At 37.8% G+C, this 23483-nt stretch overlaps 1 long non-coding RNA gene across 1 annotated transcript in view; it reads right to left on the bottom strand.

Moving 5' to 3' along the window:
* LOC143682545 (uncharacterized) overlaps positions 1-23483 on the bottom strand; it is a 196610-nt gene that overhangs the window by 116716 nt on the left and 56411 nt on the right. The window contains exon 3 of the long non-coding RNA XR_013175181.1: positions 4845-4880. This is a non-coding gene — a long non-coding RNA (uncharacterized LOC143682545). The remainder of the gene's footprint in view (positions 1-4844; positions 4881-23483) is intronic.

The raw sequence follows: 23483 nt of genomic DNA, 5'->3' as shown, positions 1-23483 counted from the left end.
AGAGAATCAGGCCAATAGGCTACTTTCCATTGTGATGGAGTCTTAGCAACATGAATCTAAGAAAAGGAAGGAAGACACTCAACAGACCAGGGAAAAATGTGTGCTTCAGAGATAGGCGTGGATCAGGGGTCGGGGCATAACCTAATTTGCATCATCTAAAGGCAAAGAGAGTTCAGGAGTTTAAGAGTGTCCATTCCAATCAGTATGGAAGTCAGCATGTGTGCCAGCCAAGCAAAAGGTCATTATCCCACCTACAGAAGACTAGAAATTGGATTGCATGCCACCAATCAAAGACCCGAAGTGCTTAATGGGGACACCAGAATGGAAGCCCCTTTACAGAGTAAGCTGATGCAGCTTAGAGCTGGAGGGGATACCTCCTGACTTGTTGCCTCATGGGGGACGGGCTGATATTACTAGTGGCCCAAGCCATGGGTTCTCCTCATTTGAAGGTAATATCCGAGGCACACTTACCTCAAAGGTAAGAATTAAGTAGGGTAATATATATAAAGTGCCTGGCACAAATTTGAATAAGACAAATTTTCTCACTAACCTTGGGAGCTCACTCAGTGATAAAAGCTTCTTGTTTGCCACCAATGCCATCAAGTAACTATGATATTAAACAAATGTCACTGATTGTTTCTCCAAGACACTTTGCCGATAAGGCTTTTCTCACTAAGCGAGCTCTGAGTCAGGACAAATAGAAATAAGCCCTTGAATGGGGCTTGTCCAGGAATCTTCCACACAGATCAAATAGTGATAATTCTCTGGGTACAGAACTTTTGGGGATTCTCCAAACCTGCTCTGACCTTCCAGAAGCTAATAGAAAACCAGCAGCTCCCACAGATGCCACAATGAAGAGACATCTGGTTTTCCAGGCTTACATGAAGCTGGGGAGAGGAGGACAGTGATAAGGCAAGTTAAAACTCAGTGTTCTTACTGAGATTCGGCCAGTTTAGGCTTTTTGTTTGTTTGCTTTTTAATAAACATAGCTTGGATTGCAAATATTTGTTCATTTCCAGTGTTATGAATAAAAGTTGATTTTGACAATTTTTGCCAATGTACTCATTGCTTTTAGGAGGAATGGATTTTTAGAGATCATTATTCCACTATTCTGAAAGTTTGGATAACCAGTTCCTCAAAATACTAAACACAGAATTACCAAATGACCCAGATATTCCATTTTTCTCCTCCACCCTCACCGTATATATGAGAAATGACAACTTATATCCATACAAAATATATGCACAAATGTTCAAAGCAACTTTATTTGTAATACCTAAAGAGTAGAAATGACTCAAATGTCCCTCAACTGATGAATGAATTTTTTAAAATGTGATATACTTATACAATGGAATATTATTCAGCAATAAAAAGGAATGAAGTAATGATACATGCTACAACATAGATGAATCTTGAAAACATTCTGCTAAGAAGCCATTCACAAAGGACCACATATCATATGGTTCCACTTATATGAAATTCCCAAAACAGGTGAACCTAGAAGTGAAAGACAGTAGATTAATGGAACCTGGGGAGATGGGCAGGGTGGAAGGAAGTGGTGGGGAGTGGTGGCTAAGGGTGCAGGGTTTACTTTGGGTGTGATGAACTATTCTAAAAATACAGTGGCGATGGTTACACAGCTCTGCAAATATATTAAAACCCATTGAATGGTACCTTTTAAAGGGGTGAATGTTGTGTTATGTGAATTATAAAGACAAACAAACTCAACCACGCTCCCTTATGCCTGGGTGTGTGTTGCCAGATCCAGGTTTCCTTTGTCCAAATCCTGAGCATGGGCTTTGAGGAGATGCTGGGTCCTCATCCACCTCATCCTTCTCAGGCCCCTTGTTCCCTATGCCCCCATCCTATAAAGTAAAATGCACAATACTCTAAGAGAAGAGTAAGGCTCCTTCAATCCCCATGCCCAGCCAAAGGTCATTGCTGCTGGAGGAGGAGTAAAAGGAACATTTGAAGACACAATGGCAAAACTTCCCAAGTTCGATGAAAAACATCATTGAAAACCAGGTGGTGCTCCTCCTATTCAAAATCCTTTAGGAGACCCCTGAATAAAATCTTGCAGGTGAGCGAGGCTTCTCTTTGCACCTGCACCTCCCAATTATTTTCACCTATTATCTCATAGTCACCCTTTAAGAATTCATTGAAGTTTCAGTTGTTTCCTTTTTGCCTGCTTTTTCAAAAGATACCTGTTCCTCCCAAGCTCTGTCAAAGGTGAAACAATTTATGTGTCCCACCTGTCCTTAGAGGGTCTTTTCTCTCTTCAATTCAGCTCACCTACTTGCTTCAAGACCTCAGTTCTTTGATGGTTCAACAAAAGTATCATTTTGCATATCATGCAACTTTTATTCATGGATAGGGTGGGAGCTGTGCTTTCATCCTGTTAAGCAGAAGTCCATTCAATGTATTTCTTTCATTTGAGACATTATGTTTTCCATGTGTAGAAGTTCCATTTGGGTATTTTTATATCTCTTATTCCTCTCTTCATCATTTCATGTTTTCCTTACATCTTTGAGCAATTTATAAGATTTATAATAGCTATTTTAGGTTCTTGTCCACTGTTTCATCATTTCTGGGCATGTCTCTATTGGTTGATTTTTCTCCTGTTTATGGGTCATTTTTTCTGCTTAGTTCTATAATTGATAATTTTTCATTGATGCCAGACATTGTGAATTTTACACTGCAGCAGGCTGGATTTTGTTATATACCTTTAAAGGGTGTTAAATTTTATTTGAGAGCACAGTTAATTAATTGTGCATCACTTCGATACTTTTTAGACTTATTTTTATGCTTTATTCTGGAAGATTCAGAAAAGCCACTATTCTATGGCAAACGTATCCTCTGTACTAAAGCATGACATTTCTAAGGACCTAAATGCTATGTGCATTGTGAGTTCTCTTCATGTGGCTAGTACAAACACCAACTGTCTCAGCCTTTTTGTGAATTCCAGGAATTGTTTGTCATATTGCTTTCTGATTCTTTTTTTTTTTTTTTTTTTGGATTTGGTGAGTTTCCTCTCACATATGTACAGATTAGTACTCAGTGAAATAATTGAGGAAAAACTCTGCAGAGCTCTGGAGCTCTCTCACTCCAGGCTACTCCAATCCTCTGCCTCACAAATTCTAAAGGTCGAGGACTGCCTGGTCTGTGATCTGCCTCTTCAATTCTCAGCCTGGTTTTCCCTCCCTGCATTGAGCCTGAAAACAGGTCCAGTCACAAGCTTCATCTCTGGCTGCCCTTCTGTCAGGAATCACAGTCCTGTGCTATTTGTGGCCCAATATCTGAAAATAATTGCTGCATGTATTTTGTTTAGTTTTCTAGTTATTTATGATGGGAAAGCAATTCCCATAGTAGTTAATTCTTTATGGGAGGAAGCAGAAGTCTCAATACACTTTTCATAACAAGTCAGCCTTCATGTTTTGTAGTCTGCATTCCTCTGGAGAGAAATCTGCTTTTCAAAGGCAACAGTGACACTCCTGATGCACTTCTCTTGATTTTCTATCTACAGAGACGAGCTGTGCGGATCATCTAGAAGTTTTGATTCAGCTTGGTGCTCTTATTTTCTTCCTCCACCCTCATAAATACCCACTCATCTCAGAGAACTTCACCCAGCTCTAGTTCCTCCTAGCCAACATTGCAAACTCTCCTGGCTCCATCATAATGTCTCCAATTCTTGTCCTGTGCCACATTTCTGGTCTCCACTTCTCAGATCAGCTCTTTCAAATTGATGTACCATTTGACCTATCTTAGACTCAGTTCTTTTCCTACTCTTTGTATCAGATGGCATGCTTTGGGTTGTAAGACAAATAAAATCCAATTCACATTAGCCTTTATAAAACAGAATTTACTGGCTCAGGTAACTAGAAGTCTGGTGGTAGGTCAGAAATCTGAGTTGATTTGATTCCGTAGCTAAAAGACGTTTTCAATAATGCTCTTTCTCACTCTTTCTTGACTTTCTCTTGGCTATTGGCTTTATTCTAAGCCAGCTTTACTCCTAGTGGCAATAGGGCTATAGCATCCCCAGGTTTCTTCTTTAAACAACACAGCCCAGAAGATGAGAAAGAGAGAGATACTGTCTTCAAGGTATTCCCCAAACATCTTTACCAATATTTTTAGCCCAAATCAGTCCTAATGTCCAATTTTGAATCAAAACCTTGTCTGATAATTGGATTATTTTGATTAACATGTGTAGCCCCTCTTCAGTCAAGCAGATGGACTGAGTTAAGGAGGAGTAGATAAATAAAAATAAGGTTGTTACCAAGAGAAGGGGAATGGATGTTGGGGAAGCAAACTCAATCTCAGCACACCCAGACTTGGCCTTTCAGACCTTGGCTCCGTGTTAGGAATTCAGTGGATATGTCCAAGCCTTTCTGACTCAGCTGCAGAGTTTAGGCCACAACCCCAGGGAACACTGATGGCCCCTGCTTCTCCAGGAGTGGAGTTAGAATACCAAAATATAACTTATCTTGTGACCTCATTTCTCTGCATAGAGCTAAATATGTCTTTAATAACATATACCCTCACTGGGCTGAAGTCATTTCAAATACTTAAAACTAGTGCTTAAGTACTTTACCATAGCTCAATGTCTTCCTAAGTGTGTGACCTTGGATAAATAATGTAATCTCTCTACAGCTCATTTTTCTTGTTTGCAAATGGGGATAATAATATACTTACTTGTGGAATTGTAAGAATAAAATAAAATTAAATGTATTAACACATGTAAGACAATTAAACTTGTGTGACCATCACGAACATTCAATGAATGTTCGTTATTTCTTTGTTATTTTTGGTAGTAGTACTATTAAAATTGGATTTGACAGAATTCTCACCTGCCATGCCAGAGACCCGGGTTCAATTCCTGGTGCCTGCCCATGCAAAAAAAAAAAAAAAATGGATTTGAATATGTGATTCAATGTAGTATGTGAATGAAGCAATCCAACTACAGACAATTATTCTTCCCATATTTATTCCTTAATCATCTCAAAGCATATAAATAGTACTGCCCAAAGCATATAAATCCATGCCAATTTTGATTGTCTAGAAATCTATAAGTGAGATAAATAAATTGCATTGATATGCACAATACATAAAGAGCCATTTTGGTTTAAAAAAATGTGAACATGTTTAACAAAGTCCTAAATGTATAAATGACCTATAATAATCATTGAAAATTGATTTTAAGGTTGTAGAAAATGGCCAATACAATACACATGTGACACATACCAAAGAGGTCTTGTTGATGGAAAACCCCAAACCCAGTTCTAATATTTTAAGGCAAGGCTTCTGGAGAGGGTGGGCTTTCAAAAAATAATTTGAGATGATGGGGAAAAAAAGGCAGTTCACAGAAAAAGCCTAAAAACAATGAGTTCCCAATAGCAATTAGCACACTAAGTGCTGAGAACTTGGTGTTCTAATTTGCTAGTTGCCAGAATGCAATGTAACAGAAATGGAATGGCTTTTAAAAAGGGGAATTTAATAAGTTGTTAGCTTACAGTTCTAAGGCCAAGAAAATGTCCCAATTAAAACAAGTCTATAGAAATGTCCAATCAAAGGCATCCAGGGAAAGATTCCTTGGTTCAGGAAGGCCGATGAAGTTCAGGGTTTCTCTCTCAAGTGAGAAGGCACATGGTGAACACAGTCACGGTTTCTCTCTCAGCTGGAAGGGCACATGATGAGTACGGCGTCATCTGCCAGCTTTCTGTCCTGGCTTCCTGTTTCATGAAGCTCCCGGGGGGGTGTTTTCCTTCTTTATCTCCAAAGCGCTGGTTGGTGGACTCTGCTTCGTGGTGCTGCAGCATTCTCTGCCCTCTCTGACTTTTCTGGCTTTCTCTCTTGTCATTCTCTTTTATAGAATTTCAATAAACTAATCAAGACCCACCTGAATGGGTGGAGACATGTCTCCACCTAATCCAGTTTAACCAGTTAACCCACTTTTGATTGAGTCACATCTCCAGGGAGATGATCTAATTATAGTTTCAAATATATGGTACTGAATAGGGATTAGAAGAAACGGCTACCTTTATACAATGGGATTAGGATTAAAGCATGGCTTTTCTAGGGTACACACATCATTTCAAACCAGCACACTTGGTTTCTCAATACCATTCCCCAATGAAATAAACCAATTTTCTTTGGAGAAATAGCTAATTCCATGTTAGGGGAAGAAAAGTATAAAATGAGCCTGGAATATCTTGTTCTACAACAAAGAGAAAATTACTCAAAAATTAAGGGGCATGTTAAAATAACATAGAAGCCAGCATGAAGAAGTTCCCACTTGCCAAATCTTTTTTTACTACTATTAAAAGTAATATTTGTAAAAAAAAAAAACAGCTGATTCTAGGGCTCGAGCAGGGAAAATATAAGATGAGCCTGGGCATCTTAAAATCCATAAAGGAAGAAATTACTACTTATGAGGGGGCATCAAAAAAAGGTTCAGAAGCCATCCTGAGCCACAAACTAAGTAATACAGTATTGAATTATAACTCAAAGTCTTCAAGGAATGTACAGGAGTCCATACTAATGTAAATAAAGAAATAAGCGGGGATGAAGAGACAAATTTCCTTACAGAAGAATTCCAAGACATCCATCCCCCTTTAAGAAGTGGAGTTTAATTTAAATCCCTTTGAGTATGGGCTAGATTTAGCATCTCGCTTCCAAAGATTATAGCACGGAAAGAGGAAAATAGTAATCTTTCAGCAGAGAAACCTGGCAGATACTTCTGTAATCAAGTGATCAAAGTTAATGTCAACAGGAATAAGTTGGGCTAATGTCACGTACTCCCTGATGTGATACAGCGTGACAACCACCTCGCCTCTGAGCTATTCTTCCTGCAAGCCTTTAACCCCGGTCTAATAATGAGAACCCAAAGTGAGGGCAGTCTACAACATGCCCAACCAGGTCCAAGACCACATGAAGAAAGAGAGATAAGGAAACCCATCACAGATCAGAGGAAACTATGGAAACACAGCAGCTAAATGCAATGTCATATCCTAAACTGATCCTGTAACAGAAAAAGGATATTAGTGTAGAAACCAGTGAAAGCCACATAAACTCTCTAATTTAGTGAACAGTAAAGTCCCAAAGTTAATGTCTTAGTTTTGACAAATATATCATGGTCATGTAAGATGCCAATGTTAGAGGAATCGGGTGAGGGGTGTACAGGTACTCTCTCTGTACTATTTTTGCAAATTATATATATATATTATTCCAAAATAAAGTTTTTTCAATAAAAGGAATAATTTTAACAAAGGATTATAGTCCATTTAAGAATACAAGAGTCCATACAGATTTATCAGCATAAATTAATAAATAAAAGCTCTTTCAAACTGTAGAATGTCAATGAATAAATGTAAAAGGAACACTGGAGTTAGAAAATTCCATTTTGGACCATCAAAAGGAAAAATTATCAACATCACATACTCCCATAGAATGAGCTAAGAAGGACACACCATTGATTATGGAAGTGTTTCACTAAATATGCATAATCTGCCAGCCCCACCCTGATGAAAATAGCAAAGTACAACACTTCAGAGCTCTGTCTCCCAATAGAAGTATTGAACAACCACCAAGAACTGGCAGAAATTTCTTTCTCAAAGCCCCAGAAAATACTTAAAAGACTATAGTAACAAAGCAAACGCTGAATAAGGAAAAAGGCAATTTAAAAGTCAAAGGGCACGATGATGCCCCTGATGGCCCCTCTCCCGCCCCTCACTGGCTTGGCATGGAGCCCACCCAGGCTCTCAGTGCAGATCCCTGTCCCGGTTCCACTGGGAGCAAAGTAACCCTCATGCTCCTATCAGGAGCATCTAAGTCTGACCCAATCTGTCTGATGATGGTCTGAGGGATTCACTGCCCCAAAACTTGCCCTGCCTGTAGAAGACAGTTGACAGAGCTCTCCTACAGAACCCTGTGGGAGAGCAGCCAAGCAGCTGCCTAGGGCAGGTGACTGCTGGCTATAGGATAGACAGTGCACTGCCTGGAGGTGAGGAACCCGTTCCTTAGGGAAGAGGAGAAATTTCAGCCCTGGACATTGGGGAATTCCCAAAGCCACGTGTGAACGTCCAAGGCAAGACACATACACAGAAAGGATCAAGGCAGTCCCTATACTTTGGCCTTGGGGGGATGGGGTAATCAGTGAACTCATTGCATGGGCAAATCCTGAAGGTGCAGACCCCCTATGTGAACTGCAAAGACTGGGTGTGCTGGTTTGAAAGGATGTATGGACCCTAGAAAAGGCATGTTTTAATCAAAATCCCATTTGTAAAGGCAGAATAATCCCTACTCAATACTCTATGTTTGAAATTGTAATCAGACCATCTCCCTGGAGATGTGACTTAATCAAGAGTGGTTGTTAAACTGGATTAGGTGACGACATGTCTCTACCCATTTGGGTGGGTCTTGATAAGTTTCTGGAGTCCAATAAAAGAGGAAACATTTTGGAGAATGAAGGAGATTCAGAGAGCAGAGAATGTTGCAGCACCATGAAGCAGAGAGTCCATCAGCCACCACTTTGGAGATGAAGAAGGAAATGCCTTCTAGGGAGCTTCATGAAACAGGAAGCCAGGAGAGAAGCTAGCAGATGATGCTGTGTTTGCCATGTGCTCTTCCATCCAAGGGAGAAACCATGACTGCTCACATGTGCCTTCTCAGATAAGAGAGAAACCCTGAACTTCATCGGCCTTCTTGAACCAATGTATCTTTACCTGGATACCTTTGATTGGACATTTCTATAGACTTGCTTTAATTGGGACATTTTCTCGGCCTTGGAACTGTAAACTAGCAACTTATTAAATTCCCCTTTTTAAAAGTTGTTCTGTTTCTGGTACATTGCATTCCAGCAGCTAGCAAACTAGAACACTGGGGAAGTTATTTTCTTTTTTTTTTTTTCCTTCTGTTCTGTCGTTGTTAATTCCTGCCATTTAAGGAAAGGTCTGTCAAAACACTATCTGGCCGCCCTCCTCTCCCCTCTTCCGCCTTCACCGGCTCCTCCGCCACTGGCCTCGACAGCCTTGCCACCCTCACATTTCCTCCTCCAGAACAGCTACTGGGGGAGTGGAGACAATACAGAGCAGCTCCCAGAACCACGACAGAGATCAAAGGGACGGCGTACCCCATCCTGGAACAGCTGACTGTCTGGGAGAACCAGCTCCAGTGAGATCACCGAGGGGCGCAGGCTTTCCTGGGTGGGACGGCAAGCGGCCGGAGTCCCTCCCTTCCTCCTTCCCAGGCCAGCTGGCAGAATTGGACAGGCGGTCCCCTTAGGCCACGGTGGCTGGCGCCCCCACCATGCCAGGCCCCCCGGACCAACTGAGAGAGTTGGGTCGGAAATCCCCAGACTGCGGAGAACAGTGACCGGGGGGTCCCTGCCAAACACGTGACTCCCCGGTCCGCTGGGAACAGTGCACTCTCCCGGGCTGCAACAGCTGGCGCCCTCCCGCCACGCTTGGCGCCCCGGGCTGACTAGGTAATTCGGCCGGACACTCTCCCGTGCTGCGGTGGCCGGCGACCCTCCCCGCGTTCGGAACCCCAGGCCGGCTGGCACTCTTCCAAGACGCTTCGGCTGCTGAACCTCCCCACAGCAAGAATTTTCCAGAGTTAAAGTACCCACAGCAATTTTCACTGGTGGAACCCATAGACAAACGTGTGCCACGAGCACCACCTACTGGGCAGGATAAGAAAAACAGAACCCAGAGATTTCACAGAAAAATCTTTCAACCTGTGGGGTCCAACACCCAAGGAAATCTGACTAAATGCCCAGACGCCAGCAGAAGATAACGGATCACGCTCAGAAAATTGAAAATATGGCCCAGTCAAAGGAACAAACCAATAGTTCAAATGAGATACAGGAGCTGAGACATCTAATGCTGAATATACGAACAGAAATGGAAAACCTCTTCAAAAACGAAATCGATAAATTGAGGGAGGACATGAAGAAGACATGGGCTGATCAAAAAGAAGAAATAGAAAAACTGAAAAACCAAATCACAGAGCTTATGGAAGTGAAGGATAAAGTAGAAAAGACGGAAAAAAACAATGGATACCTACAATGACAGATTTAAAGAGACAGAAGATAGAATTAGTGATTTGGAGGATGGAACATCTGAATTCCAAAAAGAAACAGAAACTATCCGGAAAAGAATGGAAAAATTTGAACAGGGTATCAGGGAACTCAAGGACAATGTGAACCGCACAAATATACGTGTTGTGGGTGTCCCAGAAGGAGAAGAGAAGGGAAAAGGAGGAGAAAATCTAATGGAAGAAATTTTCACTGAAAATTTCCCAACTCTTATGAAAGACCTAAAATTACAGATCCAAGAAGTGCAGCGCACCCCAAAGAGATTAGACCCAAATAGGCGTTCCCCAAGACACTTACTAGTTAGAATGTCAGAGGTCAAAGAGAAAGAGAGGATCTTGAAAGCAGCAAGACAAAAACCATCCATCACATACAAGGGAAACCCAATAAGACTATGTGTAGATTTCTCAGCAGAAACCATGGAAGCTAGAAGACAGTGGGATGATATATTTAAGTTACTAAAAGAGAAAAACTGCCAACCAAGACTCCTATATCCAGCAAAATTGTCCTTCAAAAATGAGGGAGAAATTAAAACATTCTCAGACAAAAAGTCACTGAGAGAATTTGTAACCAAGAGACCAGCTCTGCAAGAAATACTAAAGGGAGCACTAGAGTCAGATACAAAAAGACAGAAGAGAGAGGCATGGAGAAGAGTGTAGAAAGAAGGAAAGTCAGATATGATATATATAATACAAAAGGCAAAATGGTAGAGGAAAATACTATCCAAACAGTAATAACACTAAATGTCAATGGACTGAATTCCCCAATCAAAAGACATAGAATGGCAGAATGGATTAAAAAACAGGATCCTTCTATATGCTGTCTACAGGAAACACATCTTAGACCCAAAGATAAATATAGGTTGAAAGTGAAAGGTTGGGAAAAGACATTTCACGCAAATAACAACCAGAAAAGAGCAGGAGTGGCTATACTAATATCCAACAAGTTAGACTTCAAATGTAAAACAGTTAAAAGAGACAAAGAAGGACACTATATACTAATAAAAGGAACAATTAAACAAGAAGACATAACAATCATAAATATTTACGCACTGAACCAGAATGCCCCAAAATACGTGAGGAATACACTGCAAACACTGAAAAGGGAAATAGACACATATACCATAATAGTTGGAGACTTCAATTCACCACTCTCATCAATGGACAGAACATCTAGACAGAGGATCAATAAAGAAATAGAGAATCTGAATATTACTATAAATGAGCTTGACTTAACAGACATTTATAGGACATTACATCCCACAATAGCAGGATACACCTTTTTTTCAAGTGCTCATGGATCATTCTCAAAGATAGACCATATGCTGGGCCACAAAGCAAGTCTTAACAAATTTAAAAAGATTGAAATCATACACAACACTTTCTCCTATCATAAAGGAATGAAGTTGGAAATCAATAATAGGTGGAGTGCCAGAAAATTCACAAATACATGGAGGCTCAACAACACACTCTTAAACAACAAGTGGGTCAAAGAAGAAATTGCAAGAGAAATTAGTAAATACCTCGAGGCGAATGAAAATGAAAACACAACATATCAAAACTTATGGGACGCAGCAAAGGCAGTGCTAAGAGGGAAATTTATTGCCCTAAATGCCTTTATCAGAAAAGAAGAAAACGCAAAAATGCAGGAATTAACTGTCCACTTGGAAGACCTGGAGAAAGAACAGCAAACTAATCCCAAAGCAAGCAAAAGGAAAGAAATAACAAAGATCAGAGCAGAAATAAATGAAATTGAAAACATGAAAACAATAGAGAAAATCAATAAGACCAGAAGATGGTTCTATGAGAAAATCAATAAGATTGATGGGCCCTTATCAAGATTGACAAAAAGAAGAAGAGAGAGGATGCAAATAAATAAGATCAGAAATGGAAGAGGAGACATAACTACTGACCTCACAGAAATAAAGGAGGTAATAACAGGATACTATGAACAACTTTACACTAATAAATACAACAATTTAGATGAAATGGATGGGTTCTTGGAAAGACATGAACAACCAACTTTGACTCAAGAAGAAATAGATGACCTCAACAAACCAATCACAAGTAAAGAGATTGAATTAGTCATTCAAAAGCTTCCTAAAAAGAAAAGTCCAGGACCAGACAGCTTCACATGTGAATTCTATCAAACATTCCAGAAAGAATTAGTACCAACTCTCCTCAAACTCTTCAACATAATCGAAGTGGAGGGAAAACTGCCTAATTCATTCTATGAAGCCAACATCACCCTCATACCAAAACCAGGCAAAGATATTACAAAAAAAGAAAACTACAGACCAATCTCTCTAATGAATACACATGCAAAAATCCTCAATAAAATTCTAGCAAATCGTATCCAACAACACATTAAAAGAATTATACATCATGACCAAGTAGGATTTATCCCAGGTATGCAAGGATGGTTCAACATAAGAAAATCAATTAATGTAATACACCACATCAACAAATCAAAGCAGAAAAATCACATGATCATCTCAATTGATGCAGAGAAGGCATTTGACAAGATTCAGCATCCTTTCCTGTTGAAAACACTTCAAAAGATAGGAATACAAGGGAATTTCCTTAAAATGATAGAGGGAATATATGAGAAACCCACAGCTAATATCATCCTCAATGGGGAAAAATTGAAAACTTTCCCCCTAAGATCAGGAACAAGACAAGGATGTCCACTATCACCACTATTATTCAACATTGTGTTGGAAGTTCTAGCCACAGCAATTAGACAAGAAAAAGAAATACAAGGCATCAAAATTGGAAAGGAAGAAGTAAAACTATCACTGTTTGCAGACGATATGATAGTATACGTAGAAAACCCAGAAAAATCCACAACAAAATTACTAGAGCTAATAAATGAGTACAGCAAAGTAGCAGGCTACAAGATCAACATTCAAAAATCTGTAGCTTTTCTATACACTAGTAATGAACAAGCTAAGGGGGAAATCAAGAAACGAATCCCATTTACAATCGCAACTAAAAGAATAAAATACCTAGGAATAAATTTAACCAAAGAAACAAAAAACCTATATAAAGAAAACTACAAAAAACTGCTAAAAGAAATCACAGAAGACCTAAATAGATGGAAGGGCATACTGTGTTCATGGATTGGAAGACTAAATATAATTAAGATGTCAATCCTACCTAAACTGATCTACAGATTCAATGCAATACCAATCAAAATCCCAACAACTTATTTTTCAGAATTAGAAAAACCAATAAGCAAATTTATCTGGAAGGGCAGGTTGCCCCGAATTGCTAAAAACATCTTGAGGGAAAAAAACGAAGCTGGAGGTCTAGCGATGCCGGACTTTAAGGCATATTATGAAGCCACAGTGGTCAAAACAGCATGGTATTGGCATAAAGATAGATATATCGACCAATGGAATTGAATAGAGTGCTCAGATATAGACCCTCTCATCTATGGACATTTGATCTTTGATAAGGCAGTCAAGTCAACTCACCTGGGACAGAACAGTCTCTTCAATAAATGGTGCCTAGAGAACTGGATATCCATATGTAAAAGAATGAAAGAAGACCCGTATCTCACACCTTATACAAAAGTTAACTCAAAATGGATCAAAGATCTAAACATTAGGTCTAAGACCATAAAACAGAGGAAAATGTAGGGAGATATCTTATGAATCTTACAACTGGAGGCGGTTTTATGGACCTTAAACCTAAAGCAAGAGCACTGAAGAAATAAATAAATAAATAGGAGCTCCTCAAAATTAAACACTTTTGTGCATCGAAGAACTTCATCAAGAAAGTAGAAAGACAGCCTACACAATGGGAGATAATATTTGGAAATGACATATCAGATAAAGGTCTAGTATCCAGAATTTATAAAGAGATTGTTCAACTCAACAACAAAAAGACAGCCAACCCAATTACAAAATGGGAAAAAGACTTGAACAGACACCTACCAGAAGAGGAAATATGGATGGCCAAGAGGCACATGAAGAGATGCTCAATGTCCCTGGCCATTAGAGAAATGCAAATCAAAACCACAATGAGATATCATCTCACACCCACCAGAATGGCCATTATCAACAAAACAGAAAATGACAAGTGCTGGAGAGGATGCAGAGAAAGAGGCACACTTATCCACTGTTGGTGGGAATGTCAAATGGTACAACCACTGTGGAAGGCAGTTTGGCGGTTTCTCAAAAAGCTGAATATAGAATTGCCATACGACCCAGCAATACCATTGCTAGGTATCTACTCAAAGGACTTAAGAGCAAAGACACAAATGGACATTTGCACACCAATGTTTATAGCAGCGTTATTTACAATTGCAAAGAGATGGAAACAGCCAAAATCTCCATCAACAGAAGAATGGCTAAACAAACTGTGGTATATACATACGATGGAATATTATGCAGCTTTAAGACAAGATAAACTTATGAAACATGTAATAACATGGATGGACCTAGAGAATATTATGCTGAGTGAGTCCAGCCAAAAACTAAAGGACAAATACTGTATGGTCCCACTGATGTGAACGGACATTCGAGAATAAACTTGAAATATGTCATTGGTAACAGAGTCCAGCAGGAGTTAGAAACAGGGTAAGATAATGGGTAATTGAAGCTGAAGGGATACAGACTGTGCAACAGGACTAGATACAAAAACTCAAAAATGGACAGCAGAATAATACCTAATTGTAAAGTAATCATGTTAAAACACTGAATGAAGCTGCATCTGAGCTATAGGGTTTTTTTTTTTTTTACTATTATTACTACTTTTATTTCTTTTCTCTATATTAACATTTTATATCTTTTTCTGTTGTGTTGCTAGTTCTTCTAAACCAATGCAAATGTACTAAGAAACGATGATCATGCATCTATGTGATGATGTTAAGAATTACTGAGTGCATATGTAGAATGGTATGATTTCTAAATGTTGTGTTAATTTCTTTTTTTTTCTTTTCGTTAATAAAAAAATAAAAAATAAAATAAAATAAAAAAACACTATCTGGAGACAAGCTTAAAGAACAAATGCTTCAGAGATTAAATTCTAGTGGCGACACATTAAAATATTTAAGCATCTGGGTCTCAACAGAAGATTACAGAGCATACAATGAAACAGGAAGTGATACCAGAGAAAAAAGAGGATGAAAGTATTAGAAACCATGGAGGAGGAGGATCAGACCTGGGACGTATCAAAGAAAGACTTTCAAAATATGGTCCTAAATGTAATCAAAGAGGTAAAGGAAAACATGGACAAAGAACTAAAGGAAATCAGTAAAATAAAAGAGGAAACGAAGACAATATCAATTGAGAAGTGGAAATTATGAAAAGAAACCAGAGCCAAAGACCACAGTGATGGAAATTTAGAATTTCCTAGAGGGGTTCAACGGCAGATTGTACCTGGCAGAAAAAGGAATCAGAGAACCTGGGGATAAGACATTGAAGCTATCCAGTCTGAGGAGCAAAAGTAAGAAACAAAATGAAGAAAAGTGATGAGACACTGAGGAACCTGTGGGAAACCATCAAGTTCACCAATACACACATTGTGGGAGTCTCAGAAGGAGCAGAAAATGAGAAAGGAGCAGAGAGAATACTCAAAGAAATAATGACTGAAAACTTCCCAAATCTAATGAAAGACTTGAATATATGCATAGCAGCATTACTCACAATTGCCAAAAGATTGAAACAATCCAAGTGTCTATCAACGGAGGAGTAGATCAACAAAATGTGACAACATGGATGAATCCTGAGGACATAATGCTGAGTGAAATAAGTCAGACACAAAAGGACAGATGTTTTATGATTTCACTAATATGAACTAACTAGAACATGTAAACCCTGAGTCCTAAAATGTACAATATAGGGTACATACAGATAGACAGAAGTAGAGGAGGGGGGCAGTTACCTAATATATACAGAATTGTTAATGAGGTTGAACTCAAATGTTTGGGAATGGATAGAAGTGAGTAGTTCTTTATTGGGATTATAAGTAATAGTGACGTAATATAGGTAAGTATCATTGAAAGTGTTTAAAGTCACATATGTAAATAAATTCTTGCATGAACTACAAATGTAAAAAATAATTATACTACAGGGATATACGGGAAAAACATAGCTATTAAAAACTATGGACTGGGCAGGCCACGGTGGCTCAGTGGCAGAGTTCTTGCCTGCTGTGCAGGAGGCCCGGGTTCAATTCCCAATGCCTGTCGATGCAAAAAAAAAAAAAAAAAAAAAAAAAGATGGGCTATCGTTAACAGTAATATTTTAAAATTCTTTCATAAACATTAACAAATTTACTACACCAAACCTTGAGTCAACAATGGGGGAGGGGTAAGGGGTATAGGAGAATTTGAGTTTTAATTTTGACTCTTATTTCTGTTCTGGAGTAATAAAAATGTTCTAAAATTGCACAACTATGTAATGATAATGTGAGCTAATGATTGTACACCTTGGATGGTCTGTGTGTATATGAATATACTGCCATAAGATTGGGGGCGAAATCTGCCAAATAAGTTTTCCCATATCCAGCAAAACTGTCTTTTAGAAATGAGGGAGAGATTAAGACTTGCTAGATGAATCAACTCTCAGGGAATTGTCACCACAAGACCAATCCTACAGGAGACACTAAAGAGGGTTATGCAAATTAAAAAGCAAGGACAAATAGACAAGAGAAAGAAGCTGCATGAAGAAATAAAAATTTCTGGTAAGAATAATTATGGATATAAATATAAATGCCAATATTTTTGGTTTGTAACTCCACTTTTCACTTCCTATAGAATATAGAAGACAAATGTATAAAATGTAGTGACAAATCAATGGTTTGGACTCTTAGTATACAGTGATGTGATGTGTGACAAAGAATTACATGAGAGTTGGGGACAGGTTATGGTAATATAGTTTGCATATACACTGAAGTTAAGTTAGCATCAAAGCAAATGAGACTGTTACAGGACTTAGAGTGCTAAATTTAAGCTCCATGAAAGGACAGTGCAACAGTGGTTCAGTGGCAGAATACTTGCCTGCCATACCAGAGACCTAGGTTTGATTCCCAGAGCCTGACTATGCCAAAAAAAAATTAAAAAAAAAAAAGTTTTTAAGCCCTATGATAACTACAAAGGGAATGCCAGAAAATATGCAAACTGGAATTAAAGCCCAGGTTTCCAGGGGTGGGGGCAGGGAAATGGGGAGTTAATACAAAATGGGTATAGGATTTATGTTTGGGGAGATCAGAAAGCTTTGGTAATAGAAGGTGGTAATCTTCTATACCACAATGTTGTACATGTGCTTAATCCCACTGAATAGATGCTTGGGAATGAGTGGTTGAAATGTTCTGATAATAAAAGAAAAAGAAAGAGCAAATAAAGAGACAAGAACAAATAAAGGCAATTCATGATCCTGCACTGAATCTAACAAGGGAGGAGAGAGGGCTAAAAAGGACATTGAGACATATGAAAAAAAGTAGAACATGGACTAAGTTTTATATCAATATTAAATTTATAATTTGATAACTGCATTTAAGGTGTCAATGTAAGTTAATATCCTTGTATTTAGGAATGTGCATGGCTGTATTAAGTGTTATACACCCCATACTCAAGTGTTCAGAAAATGGATTGATAAACAGACAGATGGATAGATGGAGAGATGGAATGATAGATTAATGGATAGATAAATAGGATGATATGATAAATGTGACAAAATGTTAAAATTGGTGAATTCCCATTTAAGGAAGAGGGCGTGTGTTAGTTCTGTATGGGACTTGTATTATTTTTGTAACTGTCCTCTAAGTTTGAAACTATTTCAAAATGGAAAGTTAAAATTTTTTAAACATTGTATAACCTGAATCTACTCATGAGGAAATTACAGACAAATCCAACTGATAGATATTGTATAAAACAGCCAGCAGGTACTTAAAAAAAAAATACCAATGGCATAAAAGAAAACAATAAGCTGAAGAACTATTCTACGTTAAAGGAGGCTAAAGAAGCATGATACCAAGTGCAATTGCCTAATTGCAGATTGGATCCAGGATTGGAAGAAAATTTTTTTCTACTATCATTGGTTCAAGCTAATAAATTACTCAATCTTCATCCATTTCTAACAGAATCAATTCTGCCATAAATGGCGCAGAAAACAAAACCAGACTATCATGCTCAAGGAGGAACATGACTTCTGCTTCTATGAATAATGAGGAAATAATCAAAATATGCCACAGATTTAGCAGAAGGATATTCATTGTAGCATTGTCTATAATAGACCAAATTTTGAAAATAATTTGTATTTAGGGTTCTTCAGGTTGCAAGTGAACGAAAACTTAGTTTAAAAGGGTTTAAACATTATTAGTGACAGACCCCTTCCAAAATCAAAAATTTAGAATTGTCATAGCCCAAACAACCCCAAAGAGAGGTATGGAAAGATCAAAGGTGATGGTGGAAATATACATAGAAGATAGGACTTAACAAATGAATATGAATGCTGAATCATTAAATTGATATCTTTTAGTCTCCAGTATTTTAGAGCAGCCAGAAGTAAAAACTTAAAATTGTGAAACTGTAACCCATGTCAAAGTCTGAAATATGTTCTACAACTAATTGTGGTGCTGTGCTTTGAAATTTATAGCTTTTTTTGTATATATGTTATTGTTCACCAAAAAAGAAGGGAAAAAAAGTCAATTGTGATGATAAAGAAGTATTTAAGCCCTCTAGCCTCCTATATTCTGGAGCAGCTAGAAGGAAAAATATGAGAGGAGCATATGGTAGTCCATGACAAACTCTGAGATCTATCCTGTAACCACTTGTTGAAGAGTGCTTTGAAAACTATTGCTTTTTTTTTTTATCTTTGCTTTGTATATATGTTATACTATACAATTAAAAAAGTGGGGGAAAAAAGTGTTTAAACAAAAAGAAAACATATTGGCTCGTGTAACTCAAAAATATCCAGGAGGGGCAGCACCCATCTTTTGACTCTGACTGTTCTGAGGTCCACCTCATCTTCTAACTGGCCCCTTGGTGGTGGGTCCTCTAAACACCACTTAATCCAGAGAATGAAAATCTTTTCCCAGAAGTCCTGTCAAATGCCTTCCAGCATTGCACTTGCTCTAATTTAGTGACATGTCTACTCTGAAACCAACCATTTTGGCAGAGAATTGATACTGGGCAGCAGTCCACAAGTTATCTATAATAATGTCAAGTGATAAGCCATTGTTTCATAAATCAAGATACATCCAAACAAATCATGTCAAGAAGAATATTTTTAACATGAAAAGATTTTCACAATGTATTGTTAAGATGGGGAAAAGCCACTTAAAAAGTGGCTACCTCTGAATGATGGGTTCATAAATTCCCTGAACTAATGAGCAAGAGTTTTTGTGTATGTCACTTGGTACGGTTAGACTTTGTAGTATTCATCTGATTCTCAAAATGTTACAATTTCCCCTCCAAAGAAAGATAAGAACTAATAACCAGAGCCATTTTGCAATTCTGAAGACAGCAAAGTATGGTTCAGAGAGGTTAAATGCCCTGCTCAAGGTCACAAGAGTCTGCTAATGATAGCCCAAGGGAAGAACCCCAGTCTTCTAATTATTGATCATATGCTCTGTCTACATTGCCATGCTGTCCGAACTTCGCTTTCTGGGCAGCAGGCAATTTGCAAGTTAAAATGCAATTCTTTGCAAGTCAAAATGTTACTAAAAGTTGAAAATGAAATAAAACTATTCTATTTTTAAATGTGTTACAAAAGTTAAGAAGTTTATAATGCAGAGGAGGAAACTAGAGCAGTGTTTCTCAAATTTGGATCTATGGACTTCCAAGAAATGTGTAATAGACTTATTCTCCAAGGTCTACAGGCTCCCTAGAGGAACATTTAAGTTTCTATTTTCATTTTACAATCTAAAATTTATATATATATATATTTTCTAAATCATCCTTATAACCCTGAATAAAATATAAACCTTACGAGGGCAGAACCATTTTCTGTTTCATTTACTACTGTATACTCAGGGCCCAAATTAGTGTCTGGCACATTAAAGTGTGCAGCATATAAATTACTGATGAACAAATGAATAACTGATTTCTGCCATGTGACTTCAGTGCCCATGTTTGTGTTATATCTTACATTGGCACTAAATTGTACTACTTTAGTTGGTAAAAGCTAAAGAGAAAAGGAAAAGTTAGATTGAGCAAATAGATGATATACTTGTGCTTAGTTGATGGCAAATAAGATCCCAGTCTGCTATACAAATATTTATTTGTTAACCAGGAACTTGGTTAAACAGTTGAGTCATTATGTGGCACCAATAATTTAAGTATGCCAAATTAAAAAAAAAATGCCCCATAATAATTAGAATCAAAATGCAACTTGCAAGAGATGATTTGTTTTCAGCAAAACAATGTCATCCAACACATCAAATGAAATTTTTAACTTCATTTTATGTTTAATTTAACAAGTTTGTTCTTCAATTTTGTAGACACTATAAGCATAAGGAATGTATGTTTAATTTTATGTTTTTAGATATTTAAATAATTTTATATTAAAAAACTTAAGCCAACATCAGGAGCCTAAAATATTTTATCCTATAAAAATTATCTTTACATTGCTCAAGTTGTAAAAGCAATAAAGTAGTGTAAGTGTGGATTAAGAAATTCAAATCTCTCAAAAAATTTGCTTTATAACCCTAACTGATTTTAATATCACTATAGTTCCATTTTCATTCATCAAAGTGGTGTAAACCTGAAAATTACTCTGCAGAATAATTTCATTAATCAGGAAACATAAGAATCTGAAAGAACTTCGAAAAAGAACCAGTCCAACCTCTCATTTTACAAATAGGGAAGTTCAGGGGCACCCAATAAAATAGGAGTGGGCTAAGAACCTAGATCTAATCTTGCATTCACTGAAAAATGTCAACCATTGTGAAAATACCTCTAAATGACAGTGGTGCTTTAACTTAACAGCCTATTGTTCTTAAATTGGTTCCTGGGCACTGTTCTTGTTACATTCCTTGAGTACAAAAAAAGCAGCACACTGTTCTGGAATTATACACCCAGATCTCAGGGCTGACGTTACTGTAATTGCTTGGTCCTTGAGTGAACTGGCAGCACATCAACCTTTAAAATCAAAGGCTTGTAAGGAAGCAGGAAGATCTTGGCAATGCATAAAGGCATACTGGAAGACAAGCCAAATTTTTGAACCTATCAACCTTGGCAGTGTCCTTTAAGAGACCACAGAACAGCCACAGTGGCCACGGAAATTAAAACTATGTCCTAAATGAATGAAATGTGCTACAGATGAGGAAAGAATAAAAATAGCTGAAGCCTTCCTACACCAGTCAGGATATTCAAGCTAGATTTGGGGTTCCACATAGTAGATGAGGCATTGGAGGGAATAATAAAACCAAATGAAAAGAACAATTATCTCCTCCTCAATCCGATCTGTGTGGCAATATACAATTCATATTTAAATGTAAATTTCAAAACTAATTATGAGACATGAGTTTCATAAAGCCCACTGAAAGAGGTGGACTTTCCATGGATATTCTAAATCCATTCAAATTACCCAATTTCACCACGGTCCCAAATGAACCAGAATACTCTGGTTTCTTTCTGAAGTTGTTCCAAAGATTTACTGAATCCCCAGAATCAACTATTCCCATAGAAATTCTTCTCCAGAACATTTCAGGCCAATACACCATACTTTATACCCTTGCTTTCTTTGCTAGGTACCTTAGGCTTGTCCTTACAGCTAACATATGCCATAATCATAAATCCTATATCTCTTGAAATAGTCCTAATCCATTTTTTCCCCCACTATCAGGATCATAAGTCCCAACTTTTTCAGCTAGGAAAATATGATCTCTAACATTTACTATGAAAGTGAACAAACACTCACCCATTTGGGGGCTCACAAATCTTTGGAGCAAGCCTTGGGCCTTAAAGCTGAGTTCCTGGTTAGCACCTTGTGAGGTCAACTTCTTGGAAAGAGGTCCAAAGGAGAGTGGGATAGCATGTTGCTGAGAGTTTAGGGACCATCGACTAAGTCAAAAGCACCCTCCCACTCTGGAGACCTTGCATGCAATTAGCTTTACGAAACTACATCTGCTAATGCATGACATTCCTGACAACATTATCTGAAATATTTGTGTTCAAAGAACTTTTTCAAATGTGACAGTATTACATGCAGAGGTACTATGGTACTATTTAAAAGAAAACTATGATATTTATACAGAAATTCAATTTCACTCTTTAGAATAACTCCTAAACCTTCTGGATTCCTCATTGCTGACAGCACATATATTTGTTCTACTTCAGGGAAGAAGAAAAGACATTTGTAAACTCCAACTTTTGTTATTATCTCTTTGCTTTTAAAGGGGTCTGGTATTCCGAGGCTTGTAATACAGAAGATAGGGGACGTAGAGAGACACAGAAGCTTGAGATGGGTGAACACAGTGAAGGTAGTTCACTAGTGAGCCTATAAGTAATATTACCATATTGAAAGTTAACATGATTGAAATGGGTTGTAGAGACTCATGTGTTCCACCAATTAACATTACAAATATAAATAAGTTCTTGCATGAACTACTGCAAAGATAAGAATCTTGTACAAACAGTGTATAATTTCGGGGTATAGGGAGAAAATGCTATTGCATGCTATGGAATATGTTTAACAGGAAAACATCAACGGTACCGCAGCAATACCAGAGGGTACATTATGAGGGGAGGGGACAAGAGTTAGGGGGAGGTTTGGATTTTCTATTTGGTGAGGATGTGTTTGGCTCTCTTTCTCTTGGGGACAACGAAATTATCTAAAATTGAGAGTAACAATGGACTCTCAAAGTTGACTTTGGACATTATACATGAAGCCCAGTAGATGACGGTAGCTGAAAGATACACTGACTGAGAGGTAGGTTGGTGAACGATATTGTGAATATATGATCCAAAATGGTGCTGCTACAAAAAGGAATGAAATTGTGAGGCATGTAATGACATGCATAAACATGTGGGACATTTATTTGGTGAGGCAAAATAAGGCAGAAACAAAAAACCAAATATTGTATGGTCTCATTTAGAAAATACTTATAAGAAAACTGTGGCCTAAGTTCTTATAGCAGTTACATTTAGTCTGGAATGGTAATTGTTATTTCTGGATTTTGAGGAGCTGTTTTATATATGTATAACCTGGTATTTAGAGATAAGAATAAAGCCAATTGGATAGGGATTAAGGTAATTCAGAATACAGGGGTAAGGAAGACATCACCTGTATTTTAGAACTTCACCTACTTTTTGAGACCAAAGAGTAAATCTAAAATTATGTCCAAAATCTAAGTTTTTTGTAGTACATAATCTAACTCAACCTGTCTGGATATATCATTTAAACAGTCCAAACATAGGAAACCCAGATTAAGAATAAGAGCCT

The sequence above is a fragment of the Tamandua tetradactyla genome, chromosome 5 (assembly GCF_023851605.1).
Source record: "Tamandua tetradactyla isolate mTamTet1 chromosome 5, mTamTet1.pri, whole genome shotgun sequence".
NCBI classification, from domain to species: domain Eukaryota; kingdom Metazoa; phylum Chordata; class Mammalia; order Pilosa; family Myrmecophagidae; genus Tamandua; species Tamandua tetradactyla.
The sequence above is the reverse complement of the archived record's forward strand: the minus strand, read 5'-3'. Positions and strand labels throughout refer to the sequence as shown.